The following is a 13066-nucleotide window of genomic DNA, read 5'->3' as shown; positions in this document are numbered from 1 at the left end:
AGCGCAGGGATGCAGCATTTGATCCTGGGCAGAACGCTGGGACAGGATGGAGTCCACGTCGATGTCCGAGGCGTCGACCTCCACCATGAACTGACGGACAGGTCTGGATGGATTAAGATGGGAGGTGTAGTGAATCGCTGTAGTGAACCTTGAGAGATGTGAGTGCTGAGAGGGGGGAAGCCAGGGTGGTGTAACCCCAGATGAAGAGGCGTTAGAAATTAGCAAACCCCTGGAAACGTTGCAGTGGCACTCTGGATGTGGGTGGAGGCCAATCTACCACCGCTCTCAGAGTCCATCTGAAAATTTCCATCAGCAATGGGAAGGACATTGTGGAGCGATCAAATTCACACTTTTCTGCTTTAACAAAAATCTGGTTCTCCAGGAGATGCTGGAGGACCTGTCGGACGTGAAGGATATGTTCTTGAGCTGCCCAGGAAAAGGTCAGTAGACAAACACGAACTGGTTCAATATGTCACAGAGCATGTTGTTGACCAGGGCCTGGAACACTGCAGTAGCGTTGGTCAGTCCAAAAGGCATAACAAGGTACTCGTAGTTCCCACTAGCCATGATAAAAGCTGTCTTTCGTTTGTCTCTTTTCCGTATCAGAACCAGATGGTAGGCATTCCGAAGGTCCAACTTTGAGAAGATCGTTGCCCCCTGGAGAGGCTCGAAAGCCGAGGAGATGAGTGGTAGAGGGTAGTGATTTTTAACCGTGATGTCATTAAGGTCCCGGTAGTCGATACACGGGTGCAGGGTTCTGTCCTTCTTCTCCACAAAGAAGAACTCTGCTCCGGCAGGAGAGGCAGATGGATGAATTCTCCATGCTGCAAGAGAGTCCTCAATGTACCTTTCCATGGTCTCCAGACCCGACAGGAAAGAAAGACCTCTCCCTCTTACGTTCCCGTAGACGCCCATCGATCCATATGGTCAAGGCTATGAGAGAGTCGAGATCCGTGGGAAGTTCCCGGGCTGTGAACTCGTCTTTAACCACCTCCGATAATCCATGCAGAAACGAGCTTTCGTGTTCCAGGCACTCTCTGCGGCCAAAGTGCGAAAATCTATTGCGTAGTCTGCCACACCATGAGAGTCTTGATGCAGTTGCAGTAGCTTACGAGCAACCTCTCTCCCGGACAACGGAGAATCTAATACCTTTCTTACCTCCACCACAAACTCCTTCAGACTGAGGCAAACGGTGAATTGTTGCTCCCACACCGCCGTAGCCTAGGCGAGAGCCCTCCCAGACATCAGCGTTATTAAGTACGCTATCCTCGAGCAATCTGAGGTAAACAAAGAGTGCTGCAGCTCAAAGATGAGAGAACACTGGGAGAGAAACGCCCGGCAGGATCCTGGATCTCCAGTGTAGCTCTCTGGAAGAGGTAAGCGAGGTTCTTGGGAAGCCAGGGTAGATTGGGGAGAAGCGCCACTGGTAGTGGGATAACTGACCGTCTGGGGGGTTACTGTTGTGGCTTGCTGCTTAGTAGATAACCCACGGAATTGCTCCAGCAATGAATTGAAAGCGTGGTCATGGCATTCCGCCAAGGTCTGGAGTCTTTCCATAAGATCTTGAAGTACTTCCACTTGTCTACCAATGGCAACTCCTTGGATGGAGACAGCATTGCAGAGCTTTTCTGAGTCTGCTGGGTCAGTCATGGCCAGTTCCTACTATCATGACTCAGGATATGACCCAGATGCAGACACAGGAGGCGGATGGTTCAGTTCTCAGATAATGTATTATAACACGGGGGCAGGCAAAGGGCAGGTTGAGGACAGGCAGAGGTTCGTAACCAGATCAAAGGCCGACAGGTACACGAATGCAGACAGGCTCAGGGTCAGGGCAGGCAGATCTTCATAAACCAGGTCAGAATCAGGCAGGTACAGAACGGCAGGCAGGCAGAAAGGTCAGAACTGGAAAGGCTAGAAACAAAAATTAGAGAGCAGGGAAAAACAGGAAACACGCTCTGGACAACCTGACAAAACAGACTAACAGAAAACGCAGGTATAAGTACACAGGGGGTAATGGGGGAAATGGGAGACACCTGGTGGGGTGTGGAGAATAGCACAAGGCAGGTGAAACAGATCAGAGAGTGACAAATACAGTGGCTCACATTTCAATCCAGTTGCCCAGAGTGCTGCTGACTGAACTCACAGCTAGGGCTGTTACGGTGACCATATTACTGCCACACCGGCGGTCACGAGTCATGATTGCAGTCAAATTAGTTTAGTCACGGTAATGTGGCTTCTCCAAGCTCTGATGCTGCTGCTGGTCATTAGTAACCTACCAAACTTGCTAACTGCCTGGTACTCAGCACTCTATTGTCCCTCTAATCACTCTGACATCAATGGAAATGTAATCAAAATCTAATCAAACACTTCATGAGAGCCCATGAGCTCATGTTGCGCAACATTTCTATAAATCAAATGTTTTCTTTGTCACATGCGCCGAATACACCCTGAATATTACCCTGAAAATGGTACTTACAAGCCCTTAACCAACAATGCAGCCCTTAACCAACAATGCAGTTCAAGAAATAGAGTTATGAAAATATTTACTAAATAAACTAAAGTGAAAAAAATTCATTAAAAAAAGAACAATAAAATTACATAACAATAGCGAAATCTTTCAGTCTCCTGAGGAGGAAAAGGTGTTGTCGTGCCCTCTTCACAACTGTCTTGGTGTGTTTGGACCATGATAGTTCGTTGGTGATGTGGACACCAAGGAACTTGAAACTCTCGACCTGCTCCACTACAGCCCCGTCGATGTTAATGGGGGCCTGTTCGGCCCTCCTTTTCCTATAGTCCACGATCATCTCCTTTGTCTTGATCACATTGAGGGAGAGGTTGTTGTCCTGGCACCACACTGCCAGGTCTCTGACCTCCTCCCTATAGGCTGTGTCATCGTTGTCGGTGATCAGGCCTACCACTGTTGTGTTGTCACCAAACTTATTTATGGTTTTGGAGTCGTGCTTGGCCACACAGTCATGGGTGAACAGGAATTACAGGAGGGGACTAAGCACGCACCCCTGAGGGGCCCCAGTGTTGAGGATCAGCATGGCAGAAGTGTTGTTGCCTGGCATTACCACCTGCGGGTGGTCCGTCAGGAAGTTCAGGATCCAGTTGCAGAGGAAGGTGTTCAGTCCCAGGGTCCTTAGCTTAGAAAAAATGTAACCAGCACTTGCACTTGTCCCCCAAACAAATCAAAACAAATGTCACATATTTATATATATATTCACCTATATTTAACCAAGTAGGCTAGTTGAGAACAAGTTCTCATTTACAACTGCGACCTGGCCAAGATAAAGCAAAGCAGTGCGACTATCACGCCCTGACCTGAGAGAGACGTTTTTCTCTGTTTGGTTAGGTCAGGGTGTGACATGGGGTGGGCATTCTATGTGTTATATTTCTATGTTTTTTTTCTTCTTTGATTGGCCTAGTATGGTTTCCAATCAGAGGCAGCTGTCTATCGTTGTCTCTGATTGGGAATCATACTTGGGCAGCCCTTTTTCCCTCCTTCTGTGTGGGATCTTGTCTTTGTGTTGCATGTGTTTGCACGCCTAGCTTTTCATTCGTTGTATTGTTTATTGTTTTTGCTGGTTCTCATTTATCAATAAATATGATGAACCCAACTCACGCTGCGCCTTGGTCTACTCCTAACGACGAACGTCACAGCGACACAAACAACAACACAGAGTTACACATGGAATAAACAAGCATACAGTCAATAACACAATAGAAAAAAATTAAGTCTATATACAGTGTGTGCAAATGGTGTGAGGAGGTAAGGCAATAAATAGGTCATAGTAGCAAGTAATTACAATTTAGCAAATTAACACTGGAGTGATAGATGTGCAAGTAAAAACACCGGTGTGCAAAAGAGCAGAAAAGTAAATAAAAACAATATGGGGATGAGGTAGGTAGATTGGATGGGCTAATTACAGATGGGCTATGTACAGCTGCAGCGATCGGTTAGCTGCTCAGATAGCTGATGTTTAAAGTTAGTGAGGAAATATAAGTCTCCAGCTTCAGCGATTTTTGCAATTCGTTCCAGTCATTGGCAGCAGAGAACTGGAAGGAAAGGCGGCCAAAGGTGATGTTGGCTTTGTGGATGACCAGTGAGATATACCTGCTGGAGCGCGTGCTACGGGTGGGTGTTGTTATCGTGACCATTGAGCTGAGATAAGGTGGAGCTTAACCTAGCATAGACTTTTAAATGACCTGGAGCCAGTGGGTCTGGCGACAAATATGTAGAGAGGGCCAGCCGATTAGAGCATACAGGTCGCAGAGGTGGGTGATATATGGGGCTTTGGTGACAAAATGGATGGCATTGTGATAGACTGCATCCAGTTTGCTGAGTAGAGTGTTGGAGGCTATTTTGTAAATGACATCGCCGAAGTCGAGGATCGGTAGGATAGTCAGTTTTACTAGGGTATGTTTGGCGGCGTGAGTGAAAGAGGCTTTGTTGCAGAATAGAAAGCCGGTTCTAGATTTAATTTTGGATTGGAGATGTTTAATATGAGTCTGGTAGGAGAGTTTATAGTCTAGCCAGACACCTAGGTATTTGTAGTTGTCCACATATTGTAAGTCAGAACCGTCCAGAGTAGTGATGCTAGTCGGTCGGGCGGGTGCGGGCAGCGAACGGTTGAAAAGCATGCATTTAGTTTTACTAGCGTGAGCAGTTGGAGGCCACGGAAGGAGTGTTTTATGGCATTGAAGCTTGTTTGGAGGTTTGTTAACACAGTGTCCAAAGAAGGGCCAGATGTATACAGTATATATTAATTAGTATATGAAAGACAAAATTTAATCAAGAATAGGGTGACAGTATTAGCCTATCACTTATGAATGATATATGTGACTCGTTTCAGGAAACAAGGCGTATGTCGCGCCTCACTACTTCACAGGAGGGCCATTTGAACGTAAACTTTGTTTATTTATCAAAATGCGTTTTTGGCAGAAATGTCTTCTGGACCATATGTGAACTTTCATGTGCCTTAATAACACACTTGTATGCCATCTATAAATATGAATAAAATTGTTAAATTACGAGTCTAGTTGGTTTAGCCACGGGAAAAGGCAGTAACCTTCCCGCTAGCCATGATTGGCTGAGATAATGAGTGGGCTGGACATGCCGAGAGATGAGTTCAGATTGGTCTGCCATGTAGCACGCTTCTGTCTATGTCACGGATTCCCCCGGTACTGCTGCTTTTTCAGTGCACCAGTTCCGGAGGTCTACGTCACCGGCCTCTAGGCGTCACTGAACTGTTTCATTACGCACACCTGATTCCAATTCCCCTGATTAGTAATTGTATATATGCGCCCTCTGTTCACCATTGTCTGGTCGGTTATTGTTCCCATGTCCGTTGGTGTGTGTGTACCTGTGCTTTGTTATTTCGGCTTTCGTGCTGCGTGTATTGTGCACTTTTTATTACGGGTCTCGCCCCATGTAGTGTATTGCGGGTCTCATCCCGTGTATTTATCAGAGGTTTTACTTCGCTCTTTTGTGTGGGTTACATCCTTGTGTTTTTGTATACGTGTTAGTTTTGGGCTTCGTCCCTGTGCCTTTTCATGGCATGTTGTATATTTTGGGTGGAGTATTAAACCCCCCTATTATGAATTCCTGTGCCTGTCTCCAATCATTTATACAACGAGACAGTCTATAACATGAGCTGGTCAGTATGTGTAGGTAATCCTTTCTAATGCGTCTTTTTTGAAAAATATCAAGTAGTAGAACTGCAAAAGTGTTGCTCTCCACTTTCTGGAGGACCGAGTTTTGAAATCAGTGGAATTAGAGTATGACAACTAAGGAGATGGAGAAAATTATGGAGTTTGATTGCAAATATGCAGACAGAGTCATAAAGAGAACACACAGAATGCTGTTGTATAAAACACCTATATACAATTTTCTAGCTCTGAGTCTCTACTTTTATCCAATGTAAAAAACATAATTTCAAATTTTGCCACATAAGACCGAATCAAGGCGGTCGGTCACATATTATCTCTTGTGAATGATGCCCAGCTTGTGTGCAGTAAGGCAAGAAACAGTGCATGCCACTTTTTAAAATCATAGTTGCACACCTCATGTAGCCTAGCCCATAGGCCTATATGTTTTATACTAAAGCAGCCAAATAACTTATTAAAATTAAGCACATTAATCTGCTTTACTAGTGGTGTAGAGCATAACTGGCATACATATGCAGATAATTTTCACCTTGAAATGTACCTTTATAATAAAAGCATTACATGCATACTTGCATTTGAGTTCACTTTTGAGAATGGTGTTTTCCCGCGTATTAATTGCATTTTGGAACACTCACGCTTATAGCCTACTGCCGTGTGCGCATTGCTGCTCAAATAATGTGAAGAAATAGCCTAATACTTTATCAACATTTAAGTTAAACGTTCTGATCTGTTGCATCAGCCTCATTGTTTAAAAAAAATGTTTTTATGCTAGTGGTTATATTAATTTGGGATCTATCGAATCCCACAACTTTCCCAGACTTTCTTTAGAATATTTATTTCTCAAACAGAATAGAATAGGTCAACTTTTGTACTATGGGGGATAGTAGATTGACAAAGGCTAGTGCTTTTGCTGTTCGTTAGGTCTACTCATCTTGTTGGCTGACGTAAAGTAAATGTGGACAGTTCTTCCAATATCTGCAATATGTGCTTCAGGATTGGATAAGGACGTGCACAGTTGTGTCCCCGGTGTGTCTGTCTTCACTTGTAGCCTGTGAGAAAGGTCCGATCACCTGACGGGCATTGACTAATAAGAAATGAGCTATCTAAGAGCCATGTGAGTGAGAGGTGCTTCGGCATGCAGAGAAGGGAATTATAATTATTATATTCAGCCCAAGGGCACAACGGCCACTGACCACAAAAGGCATGGAGTTTTTTAGGGGGCATTACGGCCACACAAAGGGGATACCGGCAGGAATTTCGAGGAATTATCAAGTGCTTGTCAAATTGTGAATGAGAGACTGATGAGGTGTGTGGAGCCTGCGCAAAGAACTAAGCAGAGCTCATACCTATCATGAAAACATGAATAAATCATCATTAGAGTCGCATCATGCAGCCATATAATGTATTACAAATCAAAACATATAGCCCAATGTTTGTATCACAACTACAGTTGCATAAATAACTCAAAATTGATCATATAGGAGGACCTGTTTCTTTGTTAACTGCATGTGCGCACTCCCTCAAATCACTTGGAGAAATATATTTCTATTTGTCTATGTTGAATTGTACTCTTCATACTATAAAATAATATAAAATAATGCCACGGAATTATAAGCAAATCGTGTCTGCTAAATGAACTAGTGTAGCCCACAGCCATATGGCGTAGCCACATCAGGACCTAACATAAGGACAACTCCGAGTATGCTATTCTGTTCTTCTGAAATAGACTACATATACTTCATATCATGTTTCTTTAGACCTAAAATAAATCATGGATTTATTGTGAAGGTGTAGGCTATATAACTTTTTAAAATGTAGATGTTCCGAAGGTCTGCATCAGTGGCTTGTAGGCTATGTGTGGAAGCCAGGAGATGCTAAATGTGTTTATGTTAATTACCGTTCCATTACCATGAGACTGGCAGTTATTTGCTTGACAATCACCTGCTGACAAAATTTCATGACCGCCACAGCTCTCCTCACAGCTTTTATGACACATTGCTGTGTGTTTTTGTTCAGTCCTGAAGGGCCAGATAAATTGGCCTTTAGTAAAAACATTTTGCTGAATGCAGAAGCATTGGGGAAATTTACAGTGATGATTCAGCTGATTAACCTCTCTATAGAAAGAGAGATGGAGGGGTGGGGGAGGCAGTAGAGAGACAGATGGATGGAGGAAGGAGGTTGAGGGGTGGGGGGGCAAGGAGGGAGGGAGTCTCAAGGCTGTCTTTTATACATTGAGAGGATACGCTGATTCTAATCCAAAGCCACAGCACAGCCCCCTGATTTACACCTGTGTGCCTTCACCCCATGTCTGTCTGCTGGAAGAAGAGTGAAGGAAGGCAGGAGTCATGTGTTACCTCCCAGGCAGGGCAGGTGGCTCATCAATGAGAGTATTATTAGCTAGCCATTAAAAACATTGAGAAAAGGAGGACAACTCACTTAAAAAGAGTATTATCTTGACTGAGTGGCACATCATTTTATAACTAGTTCAATTCATACACTGTATAGGAATAATACTTGCTATATGCGGTGATCTCAATCGAATATCCTAGATTATCGAGAATGTAAAAGGCAGAGTGCTCGAGTGAGAGAAAGCAGAGACCACCGGAAAGGTGTCGTATAACCCTAACATGTAATCTTGGGCACAAATACACTTGTTTATTTTGGTCTGGACCTTGTGATATCTTGGGTGTGAGTGTAAATTACATGTCGCCACCATTAAATATTAAACCCAATCGACGGTTAATTATTGATGGCATCACCTCTTATCCAGCGGTACCACTGGTGGTAGGGAGGGAGGGAGCACTACAGAGAGCCTCTCCCTGCATTAGGATCTCCTTGAGGTTAGAGACTCTAGCCACGGTGCCCACCCATTTGTTTTTAGCTTTGTGATTGATCGCAGGAAGTTCATAAAAGAAGATATCCACCTCCAAACTGTATCATCTTGGGCAGTGATGGCGGACTGCTGAGTGGACCTAAGTGCTTCTTCAACCACAGCTAAGTATTTTCTGTGGACCTGAGGACACTCAAGCCACTGGGAGGATGTGTAACGATTGGTTTGGTGGAGAGTTGAGGGAGTGTGTGTGTGTTTGGGATGGGGAGAGTATGGGGTGGACTGGCAGGTTACCCACACTGCTCTCTGAGCCTGTAAGCAGCTCCCTCTGCCCCCAGCAGTGGTGTGTATGGTTTGGCTTTGGCTTCTCATGTGCTCCCACATCGAAAATATTTAATTTGTACAGCCATAATTATTGTAGTGTAGTAATAAAACTATAAGATCTCCTTGCCTGGTGGAATTCTGTTTATGGTGCTGTTTACCATGTCTCCCTCAACATTATGTCACAAAGTTTACTTGTGTTTATTAAGGCAGCCCCCCACACCTCTATTATTCAGAGGGGTTGGGTTAAATGTGGAAGACACATTTCAGTTGAATGCATTCAGTTGTACAACTGACTAGGTATCCCCCTTTCCCTTTTTCCCTTTCAAACAACAGATAGCTCAGTTGAATCATCCCAGATCAAGGCCATTTGCACGCATGACACAAATGTGTATTTTTAATGAGTGAGGATGTACAGGTAAGTTACCTAACCTTGAATCTATGTGAGGCCTGTTAAACCTGTGTAGTGAACTGAACCAACCAGGCCTATCAAACAAGCGGAGACAGAGATGGAGAGGGAAACAATAAGTGAGCTACTGTAACAGTCTCTAGTATGGGTATAGGGGGCCGTAAAAGACTCTCTCCTAATGCTATTAGCTCCCCCTGGCGATAATCAATACGGCTTAAAAACCTATAATCGCATCTCGTCACGTCAGAAGTGATGGTGACTGATAGGCCTAGGCCAGCGGCCGGGCAGGCAGGTCCTAATGCACTACTGGCGGTGAACGACTGTTTATTACTCAATAAAGGGCCTCTGTATTCAGCCTGATCAATAATGGATGGAACTCCCTTAACTGTCGTGCCAGGGAGACAGGAAGAGAAATGACATGTAAACAAAACCTAAGAACCCTCTCTCCATGAAGTGGAGGTGAAGTGGGAAGATGTAGGAGGACGTTTTGGTGAGACATTTTATTCAAATAGACTGTTGTCTGTGAAACAAGGACTCTCTGCTGGCTGAATGATATGTAGATATTTTACATGCTATATTTCTAGTTTTGTAACATGTTCAGGGAGGAGTATATTCAGTTCTATATGCAGAGTTCTGTATAATTTAGCTCTTTGGACTGAGGTGGCCTTGCCTCTCAATATATGGCCATTTCATAATGTTAAATGGTCCTTTTCACTGAATGCATTTGCACACGTTTTCAAACACCAAGGACGACAGATATAATATTTTCTGAAACAGAAATAGCCTTGCACATTTAAGGAATGACCAGTGTTTTTAATAACTGGAGGGCGACAGGCCATATATCTGACTGTCAAAATCTCATTTGAGGAATCTTTTTTTTCTCTCTCAGCCACAACTGAAAACCAAAAAATCTGCTATCCTCCCTGTTTTCTCATCAGACGATTCTCTGTTTCCCCTCGCCGCCAGAGACGAGGTGGGGGGTTTGGGGGACCTGATTTACTCTAAAAGTAGCTGAGGTTTCCTCAGGTCCTGTACGGATACTGAGACCATCCTGTGCTCTGCCTGCGACCGGGAGTAACCCTCTGAGACAGAGAGAGACGCCCCGACGTCCAGGTGTCTCTGGCAAAATATTTGTTCCTCCGGCGGAGGGTGGTGTGTGTTTGTGTGTGTGTGTGTTTGTGTGTGTGTGTGTGCGTGTGTGTGTGTGCGTGTGTGCGCGTGTGTGTGTGTACATGGGGGGGAAGTGTCTGAGTGAAGATGGCTAGCGGGTTTGTGGCGCTACCTGTGTGGGCACTGCCTAGGCTGTTTGCCACCCTCCGCCACCACACACACCCTCTTCCGACCTCCCTGGGCCAGTGTCCGCTCGTGCCCCATCCACATGCCCAGAGCAGGACCACCCAGTCGGCCAGAGAGCTGTGAGAAGGCCACTTTATGCTCCCAGACAGCCCGGTCCGACCACAGTGGCGCCCCCCTAACACCCATGCAGCCACGACCCACAAGCCTTCTGTGTGCATGTGTGTACTGTATGTCTGCGCGTGTGTGTGCGCGCAAGAGTGCGTGTGTATATGTAAGAGTGTCTGTGTGTCAAGCAGGAGTGACTCTTCTCTTTCAACTGCCAGCCCACCAACCCCAACCATCCCCCAACCCAAAACTTTCCCCAGGCCCAACCAAACCATAATGAGCTATAGCTGGGTTAAAATATCTATTTCATCATCAGACAGCCCGAGAGGCTCTCATCAACACTGGCGACCCCTACTGTAGGCTACATGCTGCAGCCATGCTTTCCTCAGGCGATCAGGTGAGCATCAGGAGCATTTAAGTTGAAAACTTTTTTTCTCTTCTTCAATAAATGCCTTATTTGACTGGCTGCACAGTTTAAGATGTTATAATTAATGGCAGGTTATTATAACAGTTTCTCCATTTCAAGGTGCCCGTTATGGCACGAAAGCCAGTAGTGAAAAACAACCAGTGAATAGTTTGTCTGTTGTGTCCGTTGGTGCTCAGCATTTATCCATCCTCTACCCCCTTCCTTTCTCCCTCTTTCTTGTTTTGTTTACATTGCCATAGCAAGTGATAGATAATAAACAAAAGTAGAATTAACCAATAAAAATGAACAGTAAACATTACACTGACAAAAGATCCAAAGAAATAGAGACATTTCAAATGTCATATTATGTCTTTATACAGTGTTGTAATGATGTGCAAATAGATATAAGTTGTAGTTACAATGGTGTTTGTTCTTCACTGGTTGCCCTTTCTTCTGGCAACAGGTTACAAATCTTGCTGCTGTGATTGCACACTGTGGTATTTCACGCAATAGATACGTGAGTTTATCAATATTGGATATGTTTTCGAATTCTTTGTGGGTCTGTGTAATCTGAGGGACGTATGTGTCTCTAATATGGTCAAACATTTGGCAGAAGGTTAGGAAGTGCAGCTCAATTTCCACCTCATTTTGTGGGCAGTGTAGTGTGCACACAGCCTGTCTTCTCTTTCTCAATAAAAAGGCTATGCTCGCTGAGTCTGTATATAGTCAAAGCTTTCCTTAATTTGGGTCAGTCACAGTGGTCAGTTATTCTGCCACTGTGTACTCTCTTTTTATGGCCAACTAGCATTCTAGTTTGCTCTGTATTTTTTTGTTAATTCTTTCCAATGTGTCAAGTAATTATCTAGTAATGTCTCAATTTGGTGTTTGTCCCATTTTGTGAATTCTTGGTTGGTGAGCGGACCCCAGACCTCACAACCGTAAAAGGCAATGGGTTCTATGACTGATTCAAGTGTTTTTAGCCAGATCCTAATTGGTATGTCAAATGTTATGTTCCTTTTGACGCCATAGAAGGCCCTTCTTGCCTTTTCTTTAAGATCGTTCACAGCTTTTGGTGGAAGTTACGTGTGGCGCTGATGTTTAGGCCGAGGTATGTATCGTTTTTTGTATGCTCTAGGGCAACGGTGTCTAGATGGAATTTGTATTGTGGTCCTGGCAACTGGACTTTTTTGGAACACCCTTAATTTTATGTTACTGAGATATACTGTCAGGGCCCAGGTCTGACAGGGCCCAGAATCTGTGCAGAAGATCTAGGTGCTGCTGTAGGCCCTCCTTGGTTCAGAACAGGAGCACTAGATCATCAGCAAACAGTACACATTTGACTTCAGATTCTAGTAGGGTGAGGCCAGGTGCTGCAGACTGTTCTAGTGCCCTCACCAATTAGTTGATATATATGTTGAAGAGGATGGGGCTTAAGCTGCATCCCTGTCTCACCCCACGGCCCTGTGGAAAGAAATGTGTGTGCTTTTTGCCAATTTTAACGGCACACTTGTTGTTTGTGTACATGGATTATATAATGTCCTATGTTTGTCAATTAGGGTGTGCAGGGTGAATGCGTGGTCTGGTCTGTCGTACAGTCATTTGGTAAAAAGCCAATTTGACATTTGCTCAGTACATTGTTTTCCGTGAGGAAAGGAGTCTACTGTTAATGATAATGCAGAGGATTTCCCCAAGGTTGCTGTTGACGCATATCCCCCAGTAGTTATTGTGGTCAAATTTCTCTCCACTTTTGTGGATTGGGGTGATCAGTCCTTGGTCCCAAATATTGGGGAACATGCCAGAGCTAAGGATGATGTTAAAGAGTTTAAGTATAGCCAATTTGGATTTGTGGTCTGTATATTTTATCATTTCATTTAGGATACCATCAAATCCACAGGCCTCTTTGGGTTGGAGGGTTTGTATTTTGTCCTATAGTTTATTCAATGCAATTGGACAATCCAGTAAGTTCTGATAGTCTTTAATAGTTGATTCAAAGATTTGTATTTGATTATGTATATGTTTTTGCTGT

This window comes from Salmo trutta, chromosome 33, assembly GCF_901001165.1.
Source record: "Salmo trutta chromosome 33, fSalTru1.1, whole genome shotgun sequence".
In the NCBI taxonomy this organism is placed as follows: Eukaryota; Metazoa; Chordata; class Actinopteri; order Salmoniformes; family Salmonidae; genus Salmo; species Salmo trutta.
Note: the sequence above shows the minus strand (reverse complement) of the source record.